The following is a 15,182-nucleotide window of genomic DNA, read 5'->3' on the forward strand; positions in this document are numbered from 1 at the left end:
AAAAGCCTTACTGAGGACTTATTATCTTCCTAAGTGATTTCTTCTTAACTCCTATATCAATATGACTAGATTTTTAAATTTTTTTATTCCTAGAGTGCTTAATCTTTCAATTTGAATTATGATAACAGCTTATACACGTGTTCAAATATGTCATTTTTCCTAATAAAGGCTTGATATTCAATTTCCATGTATATTTGTAAGTTGTTATTTATCTAAATGCATGCCAACATTGTATGTATGTATGTATGTATGTATGTATGTATGCATGTATGTATTTGAGATGGAGTCTCACTCTGTTGCCCAGGCTGGAGTGCAGTGGTGTGTCCTTGGCTCACTGCATCTTCCACCTCCGAGGTTCAAGTGATTCTTCTGCCTCAGCCTCCTGAGTAGCTGGGATTACAGGCACATGCTACCATGCCCAGATAATTTTTCTGTTTTTAGTAGAGACAGGGTTTCACCATATTGGCCAGGCTGGTCTCAAACTCCTGACCTCGTGAATGCCCACCTCAGCCTCTGAAAGTGCTGGGATTACAGTTGTGAACCACCGCATCCGGCCTTTTATGTATTTAGAACTGGAAGATTCTATAGTTTCTAAATTTCTGAACTGTCTTCAGGAAAGAGGGTAGAAAAAGCAATAAGAGATATGAAAAAGCTTTGGCTGAAAAAAAATATTTCTACTGGGGTAAGAAACATAAAAAATTAGGTGTAGCAAACATGTGTCATGCTCAATGCCAAATGGTGCCTCCCTCCCAGTCCACCTTTTGCTTGCAACAGTTTTACTGTGTTGGTGGTCTAATAAAAATGATCTGGGGGGATATTGGGCTGGCTCGGAGCAAATTCTTCTCCAAGGTGAGGCCTTCTGAAGTGCCTGCATAACAGTCTTTCCCACAGTAGCTCCCCAGTGTGCTGAAAGGATTTTAATATGTTTTCCAAAAGTATACAAAGAAATACATTGTATTTATGGAGCATCTGTTTTCTTCTGGATTTACCTATTTGTCTGATAAGATTTTTGAAATAGCATTTTGAGGAATATTTTATAATTATTTTAAGTGCATTTGTTATTTTGTGTTTCTCCATTTAGACCTTGAATTACTGTCCTCATAGGTGTTATTTGTAGACTCTATGGACTGTGACTAAAAGAATACTCTTGATATACCTTTTTTATGTGCATATTTTGTCACTGTATGTTGCGTGTTTCCAAACAAATTTTGCCAAACAGTATTTCTTTGTGGGCCATGAAACTGCAGTGATAGAGAACATTCCCCTAACAGAGCATAAGAGCTTTCAATTGTAACCAGGAGCATGGATAGAGGATAATTGGAAAAAGCTACAGTTGTCAAAATGACAAAAAGGAGTAAAGTTGAGGGATGTAGATACAAAAATGGGAGTTAAGATATGACACTGATATCTTCTTATTATACTTTGTTTATGATATTAGCTAATTCACATTACTCATATACTTTACATATATATGCATATATATTTATATATAATGTTTGTGCATAACTATATATATTTTATGTATAGATAGATGTAGGTTACATAGTTTCTCTAAGTACATTTTACCCTTTAGAAGTGCTTATTTCTGGATAATCATATCTTTTAAAAAAGGATATAATAGAGATCTCATATATATATATATATATATGTATGTATTTTTATCAATTCACTATTAAAAATGTGAAGTTTGTATGTTCTAAGCTATTTTTTAATCCAGCTACAAACTTGGTTATTCTTCTCTGGTAACATTTCTGAAAATTATATGTCCCAGGGATTTCTCTGACAAATAGTTTTGGTTTTATCATTTTAATGACCAGAGAGCTACATAGATGTTTCTGTTAAGCAACCTGATTTGGAAAACCTTTGACTAAAGAAATATGTGTTGCCTTTCTTGCCCGGTGCCATTTTCCTACATTGATTTGTGACTGGTAATTTTCCAAAACCTGTTTGTTTATACATTTTTAAATGAACACCATCTTATCATTTATTAAATATATCCCACATATAATTTAAAATAGCAGTTTCATAAAATGGATTTTTCTAAGGTTTATGACAATTAAATTAATAAATGTGCATTATGGTGGAAAAAAATTCTGAAGGACTAATCTGTTACAGACCTTCATTGCAGAGACATCTTAATATAGTCTTCCGGGGAAACATTAAGCTTTTTAGGCTTATATAATAAAAGTTTATTATGAATAAATATAATATGAACTAAACAAATTAGTGCTATATTTTGTACAAATCTCACAGCTCTTATGCAGAAATGAATAGTGAATCTTTAAGAATACAGTTTTCCCAAGTTTATTTAACTCTACTCTCTTTTCTAACATTGTAGAGTTTTGAGAGCATGATTAAGAAAATAATGTTCTGAATATTTAGACTTATAAGAGGGAGGTACACAAATACATATTTTTCTGCATATTATCTGCATTAATTAAATAATGATATTTTAAGATATTAAGTTCATGCAAATATGTCTTTGAATGTTATGTTAATTGATATAAGAATCCTAAGGATATACTGAATAATTAGGATGAGACTTTCTCTAATTTTCATTCAATGAGAATATGTATTATGAAGATATTTACCAATATTTGTACATGCTTTAAATTTTTTTCTATGTACTCTACCACATTGGGCATACATATTTATGACAGCATGCATTATGAACATCTGTCATGATATTTTTATAAAATAAAGGATAAATAATTACTAACCAAAACCAAACAAGAATGATTAAATAAATGGGTAGCTACTCAATATTTTCTCTCACTGTGGATCCTTAGTCTTTTCTTTTTCCAATTAACAATTGGAAGCAGAACAGTTGCAAGAAGACATGCTTGGTAACTGTCCAAAAGATGGAAAGATGTATTTCATTTCCTGTTGAGAACCTGTTTAACTCAGAGTTTCATTTTTCATCAATTCTGGAAGTTTCTACATTCTGGCAAAAGAGTGGTGCATTGAATTTCTGCCAAAATCTGTAGCTATGCCATCATCTTTGACATTTTTATTTTGGCCTTCGCAGGTGAGTGGTGACTTTCAGAGATTTGCTATGCTGTTCTATTCCTGACAGTCATGGTGTGTGAGTTAGAAATATTGTTTGACAAATAAGTAACCATAACAACTTGGAAACATCACTACTATATTCCATCTTTTGTTGTCCTCATTTGAAGTACACAATTTCTTTAAATGATTATGAAATGATACATTGGAAAGAATCTTTGTTCTAAATATGTATAGTTCTCAACGTGTAATATAAGGAAATATTAAATCATTTCTATGCTGAAGTAAGATTGATTTGTTTTTCTTCTCAATAGACATTTTATGAATTGTGTCTACTGGGAAGTCTTTCCATTTTGGAGCTCTCTGTCATTTTTGGTAGGGTTCATAGGCATTATAAAACTACAAACCATAACTTTTATATGGTTGAGTGTTGGTTCTTAAGTGTCTAGAAAAAAAGAAACAAATAGGTGTAAATAAAATAGACACAAATAGCTTACATAGCATCAGTGCACCTTGAATACCGGGACAACGAAACAGAAATAGTCTAAGTGATACTTTATTAGAATAGTAGCAATATTTTAAAATTTGTTGACCTGTGCAAAATCCATTCATCATCTCAATATAGAGATAAAATATTATTTCATATTAATTTTTATTATTTAGCCTTTCAAGGCTTTATTTGAATTTCCATATATAAGAAAAGAGTTGTCTCATTTCTGAACTTAATTAATACTTTAGAAAATAAATGAAAGAGATAGATTGAAAGATAGAGGCAAAAATGGTATTCATATTTTCATATGTATAAATATTTTTAAACTAACAGTATTTTATGGTTCTATGTGTATACATTTCAAGATATATTCTCATTATAACAAATTACTTTATTAATTAATAAAGCACTCTGCAACCAGATTTTGTTATGAGAACTGAAGATGCATTTCTCAGTGAAGTATTCATAATTTCTGAAATTTTGTTTTTTAAAAATTGTATTTGGTTTTTAAATTAAGTAATTATTGGTAGCCCAGGTTTAACTTTCTAGGATTAAATGGCTGACACCAAGTTGTATTTTTTTCTTAGTTAGAAATGCTTTCTTCAGTGTGCAGCTGCTCCTTATTCAATAGCTATTTAATGTCCAAGATTTCTTTTGATGCTGCCTTTTCATAAGAAAAATAGGCATTGGTATCAGCATATTCCAAGGAAATACGGAGATTAGTAAATCAGTCAGAATCCACTGATTTTGTTGGGATTTAGTAGACTGAAGGTAGATTTGAAATGTGAGCGATTAGGTTCTAAGGAAGCCAGATGTGAACAACATGGTGATTACTTTGACGATTTGAATTACACCCCTGCCACAGCCATTTTCTGCTTACTCTGTTATCTCCTAATAGGTGAAAACTAAACCTGAGATGTGTCAGAGAGACAAAATGCTCTCTTTCTCAAGAAGACAGTTTATAAAAATAGTAAAGCACATATGCAGAAACATCCCTTTAATATATGACATTATAAGAATGTGTTCGCTCATGAAAAAATTAGTGATTTGATTTAGAAATGTTATGATAATTGTTCTGGTATAGATTGTAGAATACATTTGTTATTATATCTACTTTAAGGTTACTGATTAAGCTTACATATCTTCTAGGATGTATTCAGTTTTTACTTCTGAAAAATCTATTTGGTTTTTAATAAGAATATGAAAATATGAAGGAATATAAGCCAAGCTGAATAATGTTTAAAATGTGTTATGAGGTAGCAAAGTGCTTTAAAAGAACCAATAGCTCAGTTTATTTTTACTTTGCCAATGCTTTCTGTTAATGCCCATCATAAAATATCAATATATACACAAAGCATGAACTAGAATTGTAGATTGAAATATCAAGACAATATTAATAAGAATGGTTTATTAATACCAGCCAAACTTTTTGGAATGTTATTAACAAATGTTTGTGTAACTTAAAGAGATGAGGAAGATTTCAAATTAACTAAAAATAAGTTTTAGGTGAATGCTACCAGCACTGAGTCAAGTCATTTTTAATTTGTTTCTTGGTGCTTTTATATATTAAATGGCATTGTGAGAGATGTTTAACAAATTTTAAATAGCTGGATAAATACATATCAATGTGGATTGGTAAAAATTATTTAAATTAGAGAGAGATTATTTTAACCAAATGGGAATTAATCTTATCAAATTAAATCAGTGATTGAATAGATGGAAGATATGCTACTGGTTTTGACGAGGGTACAAGCTTGTAAAGACTAAATAGGGTCATAAGTTTTATAGAATGCAACATCTTAAACAAGGTAAAATGTAATTATAATAAACTTACAGTTTTATGTTTAGATAAGACAGCTGCTTATTAAAGCACAGGGTGGGGGACATAACTGGCTTGATAGAGGTCAGTGCATTAAAAATGGAGAGATTAACTGAAAACAAGTTCTCTTATGGTATGATAGAGTTAAATGGTTAAAATATAATACCATTTTTGGCTAATGATAGAAATAGGCTATCCAAAATAGGAGTTTCCACTATATAGCTACACTGGTCAAAGAACATCATGGGAGGTTGTTGGTTTCTAGATGACAGAATGGAGGGATGCTTTTAAGCAGTAGATGGACAAACCTGAAAGCTTTGAGGAGGAGGATGTATAATGAATTTTAAATAGCTGAATAAACATATTCAAATTGGTGCTGATGCAAACCAGGGTGACTTATTGGTTAGAACCATATCTTGTAACCAAAATTCCCGTTTTGCTAACTAAAAATTTGACATATTATTTACCAAAAGACTTCAAACTTAAATATGTATGTTGAACATATTGAAAGCCTAACAATTAAATCATATTGATTTCCAAAATTTATTAAAAAACAATATTAAATAATATAAGACTTGGAAATGGTTAGCACAGATAAATCAAACACAGGGAATTTAAAATAACCTTTTAAGATTTTAAAAGAAAAAGGGATTTTAAATGAAAGATTTTAAAAGAAAAGGATTTTTTTTAAAAAACCTATTTATTAAAAAAAGGCAGAATTCCATTCAACAAGAGAAACACATTATAATATTAAAACATGAAATTAATTAGACATAGTGAATTCACAACAAAAAATATTTAAACACTTCAAAAAAGGAATTATCTAAAAGGGATTTGTTTGGGTGGGTAGAGTGATGGATTCAGAGGAGTTTTAGATAGCTTCAAAATCTAACAAGTCATAATTTGTAGACAGGTGAATACATGTAACAAGCCTCCTTTAATTTGGTCTCTGCTAATTGGAAATTATAGTAATTGACATAGGAGTGGGCTGGATGTTAAAATGATTAACTGAATGGATTAATAGTGTAAACTAGATAAGATACTTAATCAACTTGATGCAAATTATTTGCAAACGTCTGCTTAATAATTTTGTAAAAATTGACTCATCGCTAGTCCTGATTTTATGTCAAGAATTGTCCCAGGTGATAGGAGAGTGATAATGACATGAAATACATGGGCATAATTATAGAGATAAGTTTAATCTGCAAGAAAAATGCTTGACAAGCCTAATACAATGCACTTTGAAATTAAATAACAAACTATTTGACTCATATAAATGTAGTAAGAGTTCTAAGAATTCAGAAACTTTGTATCCTTGACTTATATTAATATTTTTTTCATTCTGAATTAGTTTTTCTGAATCTTTACAAAAATCCATAATGTGCCCCTTTATGTATTTTCTTGTTTATTATACCCCTTAATAGAATACAGTCTCATGGAGACTCTGCCACGTCTGTTGCATCTTCTGTACAATGGCCACTAGGTAAATATCTGTTGAATAATTGAACTTTTCCCCCTCATTTTCAAACCAAGAACCATACCTGTGTCTCCAAGGTTACTGAACATTTTGAGGACCAATTGAAGTAACTTAGATAAATATGATTTAAAGAAATTTGCCATAATACATAAAAATATTATATAATTGTTACAAATTCTTCCCATCAACTCATCAAAAAGAGACAGAAAGGGTTCTATTAACTATCTCTTTTGGCTTGTCTTTAGATACAGTAAACAAGTAACAAACCAGAAATTTTTATTTTTATTGGTTTCTATTTATCTGTTTCTGACCTGAAAGACAAGAATAAGCATACCAATTTCACATGATTCAACCTAATTTATAATTTTTCCTAGTTCAAACTTCCCTTTCTAAAATGCATTAATTAATTATGCTGTACTATTAATAACTGTTCTTACTCCTCAAATAGTTATTTGTTCCTGGTTGTATATATCATAAATATTATTTTAGATGTAGTTAGTCTGTTTTAATAATAGGGTTGAAATAGCTGAAATTAGCACTTCATTACAGAAAAGTTAGTGAGTTGTGGCCCATTTCCATGCATGTAGCTCATACAGGCTGTAGTGTAGAAGGAGAGAGGGAAGACAACCATAATGGGCATGTGCGATTTTTATTCTTTATTTTTTTGAGTCAGGATCTTGCTATGTTGCACAGATTGGATTTGAACTTCCGGCCTCAACAAACTCTCCCACCTTCGCTTCCCAAAGTGCTAGGATTACTGTGCCCAGCCTGTACTCTTCATTGTGAATAGTTAGTTATTGGAGGCATTTAGCTCATAGTTGTAGCAGCACTTCTTAATAGTTAACTGAGGCTGGGAGTGGTGGTTTATGCCTACAATTCTAGCACTTTGAGAGACTGAGGCAGGAGGATCACTTGAGCCCAGGAGTTGGAGATTAATCTGGGCAAGATAGTGAGACACCACCTCAAAAAATAAGAATTAGCTGGGTAGAGTGGTGTGCCTGTAGTCCCAGATACTCATGAGGCTGAGGTGACAGGATAGCTTAAGGCCAGAAGTACGAGGCTGCCGTAAGCCATGATCATGTCATTCTACTTCATCCTGGGTGACAGAGCAAGACTGTTTCAAAAATAATAATAGTTAACTGTAGATCATATAAAGCACATTGAAAAATAGTAGACTCCATATCATGGAGGTACCTGGATAAACTAAATTTTCATCAGTTTATAAGCAAATTATTTACATTTAAATGACCCACTAACATACATAAAACTAGCGTCATGCTTTCCCAGAGAACAAAAATAAAAGAAAGTTTTATGGTAGCATTTTGAGTTGTTTATGGGACATGATTTAAGATTATTGAATTGTTATAAATTCTCTGACAGTGGTAGAAATAACACCTTTTTCCTTAAAGTATATGTATTTGAAAATACTTTGACTCCATAACAATGTCATTGTATAATTTATTAACTTAGTAACTTTACCTGTGAGATGTACTCATTAGAAAGAAAAGATTTCTCTCATAAGAACCCAAGTTAGGCAAGAGTTTTCTAGAGCTCATCAGGAGTGTAAGCATGTCATTGTTGGTCTCCAGCTGATTTCTCAGAAGCCTGTGTGCGTCACACCAAGTTCTGTTTAATCTTCTTTCTTATAAATCCTAGTTATTTGATTCCAGTATTGGTGAGAGGTGAGTATAGTATAGGTTTAGTACCAATACTGAAGTGAGTATTTCTTTTCTAGAATGATGTTTCAAACATCTTAGAAGACAAATCTCTCTTTAAATTAAATTTTATGTGGCAGCAGTTTACATTTGCTTGGGAGAAAATAAAAAATAGGTATAAAAAACAATAACTTGAATTGTGGGTAGCCTGCTATATCACTATAGAAGTTAAGCATTTTCCAGAGCATGGTTTAAGAGCCATTGGTTCATTATACACCCAGTGTCTTCCTGGACTTTTGCTCTTTTGTAAGGTTTGCAGATATTGATTTAAACATATTCTCTTTTTAAGAGTATTCAAAACTAACATTTGTAAAATATTCATATTGTCTCAAGAATGATTGGACTACACACATATTATGATTCTCATTTTTTCCACCAACAATTCTTTACATAAAATTCTAGGGGGATCTTTAAAACTAATGCAAGAAATTGTAGCTCATATAGTATATGTAACAGAGAGTTAATCTTCTTAATATATAATTAGCTCTTATTTAATTTATTTATCTTTTATGTCTCTAATACAGAGCCTTTTGTTGATCTCAGTGAATGGCATAATATCAACATCAATCTCTGAAAAGCCTTCTTTTGGCTTTTGAAATTTATTTTAACATATTTCTAATTTTAAAAAATATTTCAACTACATTCCTAACACTACCTTTTCCTCATAGGCATATTCTTTATTTTATTTGTAGATATACTTCCAATGTAAGTGCATATGTATGTATGTATAGGTGTATGTGTATATATAAATATATATTATTTTCTGTTTATGTTCAGTTTGAATAAATGGTTTTGAGCTTTAAATTTTAGGATTTTTTTTTGTTATTTTGTCCCACTCAATGTTTAATTGAATGTCTGCTGCTCATCTGGCCTGTAGCTTCTAATAACATCTTTACCTATGTATATTTTCACTTACATATTCTTCTACATGGATTCTGAGGTTGGGTCCAATTATTTGACAAGATGATAAACACTGTGATACATTTAATCATGGAATAATTTTCATAGTTTTTGTGTGGACTGGGATTTTTCTCTGGTGCATTTGGAGAAATTTCTGAGTGCCAATTTGTACACTTACCTAGTTTTATAAATACTGGAGATTGTGGTCTAGATTGGCTCTCCCAGTTTTAATTCCAGTGAGCAGTGAGTGTCCTTAGTCTCTCTCTCGGACTTAATATTATCTGATTTTATTATTTTCCCACTGAACAGCGTAATGTCATGTCACATGTTTCCTTACTTTTCATTTATTGGACTATTAATGTGATAAAATATCCCTACCATTGACCATTACTATCTCATTCATCAGTTTTTCCTTTGTTCAGTCTTTCTCTTTATAGCTCTTGTCTATTTTTCCTCTTGAGATTCCATATTATTTTTTAAATGGATAAAGAAGTATCTGTTATATTTTATATGGTAAAATCTTATCTATTAACTTTGTCTATGATTGATAAAAAACAAGTATATACTTTTGAAGAAATATGATCCATCGATTTTTCTCCTTATAATTTGGGTTTTGGAAGTAAGAAATATTTCCCAAACCAAGGGCCCAAGAATATTGTCTTTTATTGTTTTATGATTTAATTTTTGTGTTAGGTAGGCGAGACTTAAATTTTCATAATAATAAAGATATATTAATACATATTGATAAAATAAGTTTGATTTAAAACATTTCAGGAAGAGCATTCAAATTTAAAGAATGGTTATCTAAGGAAGAAATAATAATAAAACATCATCCAGAAATAAGATTAAAGAGAAAACTTGTGACAACTTGAAGAAAACAAGAATTATTGGCAAAATGTATAAAATAAATCAAACCCAGATAGTCTTAGAACAGTAACATAGACTATCATCTCAATTATAAAATATAGACATAGAATATTTTCTAAGTAGAATGCTTTATATGAATCTTATTGAGGAGAGAATCTCTTTCACTAAAATCCTCAAAAAATTGTACAATTAGTGAAATTGAGAGCTCATTATGAATTTAACTCTGATATGAATACCATTTTACAGGGAGATTTTAAAATTTTCTGCTGACATTATTTAACAATTTAGGACACAAATAAAAGGTAAAATTATGCTTCTAGTTTACAGAAATAAGTTAGTGTATTCTTTGATAATGATATGTTTTGCATGGTATTTTGAACTGTAGCTAATCATCTTTTTTGGAAAGAATTGAGATATTTAGGGATTACATTGACATTTATACCAAAACATTATGATATATTCTTTTTACTTGAAAACAATATCGTTTTCAGGAAAGACCGCAGGGACAGACAAATCAAGTGTATTCTCACAGAGGAAGAAGTTCGAGGGGAAGAATTTTCAGAAAAAGCTGTGAGCAGCAATTCAAGCTGTATTTTTTCCTTAATAAATATGTCTCAATATATTTTAAGATGAGCATATTTCATAAAAAGCTCTAAGGTGCCTAGTAATGCACAATTAGTATGAGAAAGACTATGATAGTTTTATTAACATGTTAGTAAATTATTTCCTTTAGTTGACTTTTAAAAAATTATTGTAGCTCCCAACTGACCATTTCATCATCTAACAATACTGAATGAATGGTCCAGAATTCCCTGGTGTGAATTGCTACTAATCATGAGAGAAGAAGCATCTTCAGTTAATGTTTTAACCCTCTTAAAGTAAAACCTTCCTAAGGTTAATCTTCCCTAGATTTCTGCTTATTTATTTTATTTAAATCCTCTTCACTTTAACCCAAATTCAGCAACATGTCTCCTTTCTTTCTAGTGTTTCTCAGTAATTTCATGGACTGTTGAGATAATCACTCATACTCTGTCTAATATATATTGTACTCTGACTGTCCCTATACACTGCTTTTAAAAACTACCCAATAAATAATACATAAGCCTCCAATAATACATATGATGTTCTTTCAAATTCTCAGGCTTCTAGGACAGTGTTCCTATTTGTAGAACTGATTGAAACTTTTCTAATTTTTATCCATCCTAATGGCTAGTACCCATTTATCTGTTGGTCATCTATCTCTGTTTTTACTTATTTATTCTTCAACAAGTAGACTCAGATACTTAGAGAACACTTTAATAGTTTTCCAGATAACCCATTTGCATTTATTATTATTATTTTTGTCAGGATTTCAAGATTTGCATGCTATTACAGAAAAACCTAAGCCAGAATATTATCCATAATTATTAGTTATTTTAAATAATTACTGATATCCATCAGTAGTTAGTGGTGAGGATCATGATTTTTTTCTGCTGCTGTATCACTATTATTATGAGAGCAAGTCTCAGAAATAATGCTCTATCTACACTGTAACATATTTGCCATTTGTCATGCGAATCATTAAAAACATTTGCTTGATGAAATTTCAGTTCTCTGTCTTTGTAGGGATTCCGCCCACACATTATAGTCACTGGGGCAGATTATATGGTACTTTAGAGAACGACTTCATTAAACTCACTGTGAAGAAACCAGAGCTCTCTACCTCGATAGGTGGTTATAGAACACTGGCATCATCCCAGGAGCAGGAGTACGGGCTTCAGAGTTCTTTATATACTGTTATGAGTGGGGTGACACTTTCAACACATTTCTAGTCAGTTCACATATTTTGAACATCATAGTTTTGCCAATATAAATCATTTTTCTACCATTCATTCTGGCAATTAGGGAGACTTTGATATTTATTAGAAATAAATATAACTTAAGCATTTATAGTAGCAAAATCAAAAGTAGACATGTGAGTAAATATTAGCTAACCACTATAGAGCATGTATTCCTGATTAAGGTAACTGATCTCCCCAGTAAACTATAATATTTGTCTATGCTTAAGAATTGTAAAAAAATTGCAGGAAACAAAAAAGATGTTTTTGATATTTATATCTATCTTTATCAAGTTCAATGACAGCACTAGCCTAATATCAGTAGAGAGGTTTCTGAAGAGGCTTGCATAGTATTCACCAAATTCCATATTTGTGTTTTGGTGAATACAAAGGTATTCTCCACAACCAGAAAGATCTTCCTGCCATTTTAGTTGAATTTTGAGAAAGCACGGTTTATATTTATGTTCAGGTTATGTACCTAAGCACATGGTTTCTAATACTTGATTTTTCAGGCAAGGAAAATTCAAGCCCAGGGAATTCTTGGGCAAAGATTTCAGAGTTGACAGAGGCATTGGATAATGCCAGAAACCACTCTGACCAAGTCCCAGGGGTCAAAATGATTGGAAATATTGCAAGCAATACCTGGTCTGCAGAGAGGATCAAACTATAGAGGAAAGGATTTAGAACAGAAGACAAGAGAAGCGAGTAAAAGATCAGGAACTCAAAACCATAGATGGAACACAGGCAGAGAAGGAGCTTGACAAGGGATCTGGGTATGAAAGGTCCAGGATGAACCTTCCAGAAATGCAACATCTGGCTTTTGTTAGTGTTTTTCTTGTCCTACCAGAGCTAAGGAGTGAATCATTTACTCACCAAATATGAATGTAGGCATTCACGGGGCCAAATAGTTTGAAATAAAGTGTCCACTAATATTTATATTAATATGGATATTAAGATGGTTAATTACAATTAGTGTTATGTTATACCAGTGAGTGAGTGACTTTTTCCCCTTGCCAAAAGCTGACTGTCAGCATTTATTCCTGCAAGGCAACGTCAGTAATAATCAATTTCTCATGTTTTGTTTCCTGCTTTATTTTTACTTATCTAGCTAGAACATTCTGTTTTCTTGCACAGTTGGTTTACGTTAGTGTGACATTTCCAGTACATGAAACATAAAAAAAATTATCTTTTATTTGTATAGTCCGTTAAGTCTCATTTGTAAGACACATTGTCAAGTATGTTGATTGACAGAGCTTTATGCATTTTACCCAAATTATACATAATTTTTTATCCCAGAATAAAATAAATAAAACCTAACAGGCCTTCACACATTTTACATGTACAATATCCTTTGAATAAAATTGCAATTGATATTTTTTAAATCTCAAATCGAATACATTTTTAGAAATAACTAAAAGCGCTCTGCTGTCAAAGGAAAAACGTGTATCTCTACATTTTATTTTCTTAATGCATTGCCTTTTAATTACCATAGTGGCCAGGTCGAAACTGACCAATGACCTTGTGTGTGGTGACCCATCAGATGTATTTCAGAGCTACACCCATGCATAATGGCCAGATGCCTTTTTATTCCTTCAACTCATCATAAAATTGTTGTTACTCGTGAGTCATCACAGGATTTTATAGGGCAATTATTTCTTAAGTATGCTTACCTAATTTAGGGTTCATTAAGGATAATAGAAGTGTCTCCCAACTAAAAGTTGCAATTTGGTCAGAGATTTTACAGTCCATATGTATAATCAGATTGATATTTATGCTGGAAATGTGCCAAGTTTTAGAATATCAAGAATTCAAGCTCTGTTCCTTTTAATAAGCATTCTTTTCAAACGGGAATGATCTGCTGTTAAAATATCTTCGTATTAGTAAATTTGATTACCGAACCTCAAAGCCTAAGCTATTCGAGTATCACAGGCCACAAAAATAAATACTTTATAGGTTAGGATTTTAGTGCAGGGTATAAATCATGTAAATTATAGTGAAAATTAATAAAAACATTTTAAATTGCAACATTTCTATAGTGGGTCAATATGGGAAATGCCTATTTTTAAAGAAAGATTCTGAATTTTGGCTATGTTACATTTGGAATTGTAGATAATAGTCAATGATATTCATGCAATTTGCATCTTTATCTGACTTCAATAATAAAATATCTTTCAGATTTCCTAATCTACAAGTGAGTGGATATTCAACATGAGTTTCGCTGATGTCTGAATTGAATTGAATTAATTTCAGTCATTCAGACATCAGCGAAACTCATGTTGAATATCCTCTCATATTCAGTCTATAATGACAGGTCTTTAAGGATTTCAGTATTGATGATTCAACTGATGTTTTGCATATGGGCTGGTAAGTAGAATCAGGACTGCCATGCAGCCTGGACCCAGTAGTATAGTTGTGTTTGTTATTTAGGAGACTGAATCCATTCTGCTGGGTCAGAGTTGATTTCATTGGCTGATTTCTTTGCCATACAGGTTACAGAGTATCACTATTTGGTACAAGCTTCCTGCCCAATAATAGATTGTAGTGCAGATTTCATCATCACTTACTCAATGGATGCCTGGAGAAATGGTAGGATCTAGAGCCATAAGAGATTTATCAAATCATTCATAAGAAAAGGTAAATCAGTTGATTTTTAAATTTTATATTCTGCCATTACTTTTTGCCTCAATGATATGCTCAGTATTTACTATTACCACAGGCTCTTTATTTGGATTTTTTAAAAAATCGTAATTTAGGTTCTGGGGTACATGTGCAGATCATGCAGGATTGTTGCATGGATACACACACACACATGGCAATGTGGTTTACTGCCTCCATCCCCCTGTCACCCACATCTGTCATTTCTTCCCATGTTATCCCTCCCTGACCTCCCCACCCCATGCTGTCCCTCCCTTGGACTCCCTGCCAAACAGACCCCAGTGTGTGATACACCCCTCCCTGTGTTCATGTGTTCCTATTGTTCAACACCCACCTATGAGTGAGAACATGTGGTATTTGATTTTCTGTTCTTGTGTCAGTTTGCTGAGAATGATAGTTTCTAGGTTCATCAATGTCCCTACAAAGGACACGAACT

General features: G+C 31.9%; 1 protein-coding gene and 1 long non-coding RNA gene across 2 annotated transcripts in view; both read left to right on the forward strand.

Moving 5' to 3' along the window:
* The window catches only part of SGCZ (sarcoglycan zeta), a 1,232,742-nt gene that overhangs the window by 321,616 nt on the left and 895,944 nt on the right, over nt 1-15,182 (forward strand). The window lies entirely within an intron of this gene.
* Nucleotides 14,335-15,182, forward strand: part of LOC144578953 (uncharacterized) — a 37,616-nt gene continuing 36,768 nt past the window's right edge. The window contains exon 1 of the long non-coding RNA XR_013525579.1: nt 14,335-14,725. This is a non-coding gene — a long non-coding RNA (uncharacterized LOC144578953). The remainder of the gene's footprint in view (nt 14,726-15,182) is intronic.

This window comes from Callithrix jacchus, chromosome 13 (assembly GCF_049354715.1).
Source record: "Callithrix jacchus isolate 240 chromosome 13, calJac240_pri, whole genome shotgun sequence".
NCBI lineage: Eukaryota > Metazoa > Chordata > Mammalia > Primates > Cebidae > Callithrix > Callithrix jacchus.